Source organism: Pundamilia nyererei, unplaced genomic scaffold (assembly GCF_000239375.1).
Source record: "Pundamilia nyererei isolate P.nyererei 1_Seehausen unplaced genomic scaffold, PunNye1.0 scaffold01061, whole genome shotgun sequence".
Lineage (NCBI taxonomy): Eukaryota > Metazoa > Chordata > Actinopteri > Cichliformes > Cichlidae > Pundamilia > Pundamilia nyererei.
In genome coordinates, this window is record NW_005188462.1 from 1 (window position 1) to 977 (window position 977).

Sequence of the window (977 nt, forward strand, 5' to 3'; positions counted from 1 at the left end):
AGCTTGTTTGAGCACCGAGGATTCCTCTATGTATATGTGGCTGTTCGCAAGTGTTTAGTGTTTGGGGGGGTCTATTTATATGATGATTATGTTCACTTGTTTGCTAGAGACAGAGCCTGATAGACAATGTAAAGCTGTGTATGATTATGCTGAGTCAAAGCAGGCTTGTCTTTCACACTGAGCATGCTTCTTTCATTTTATAACAGTTTGCAGGGACATACAATATAAAATGCCATTGCTACTGTGCTGTATGCTGATTTTTCTTTTTTTGGTGTTTTCATTGCATCCTTTTTATATCCCTACTGGTTAACTGGGTTTATTATATGTTATTATATATTATATATACATACATATATATTATAGTTTCCTGTGTGTTAAAATAAAAAAACAGCTGCACACTGAAAGCTGTTTGTGGTACCACTAATTAGATCAACTAACTTAGTAATATTTTGTACTCTAGTGAAATTATTGTAATAATAAGTTGATTTATTAGATTAAAGTAATACAGACTGAAAAAATTAATTAATACAGACATTAATAATAAACAAAACTATAGAAAATTTGTTTAGGCTTCTCTAATTTGAGAACTTGGTTCTTTTTTTCCTCTTCTATATGAGTGGAAACAGGATATTGTTCATATCTGAACTTTTTGAGGGGTTTTGATTCATTATGATGGTCACTTTCTATATTTGATGATTAATAAAGGAGTTTGTAAAAATAGCAAAACAGTGTAACTGATAAAGAAAACCATCGTGATGGGCATCCTAAAGATGGATTATATGAAGATCATATGGGGAAATTAGAATGCATGTCACATAACTCCCCAGAGATTTGAATTGGATGTCTTGTGGGCAGGACCGTGGATCGATGGGTAGGAGCAGAGGTGGAGCTAAAGCGTATGAAATGAAAAAGCTGCTGACCCTCCTGAGGTCACTTCAGAGACTTCTTGATGACTTCATGTTCCCAGTAAAACCTCT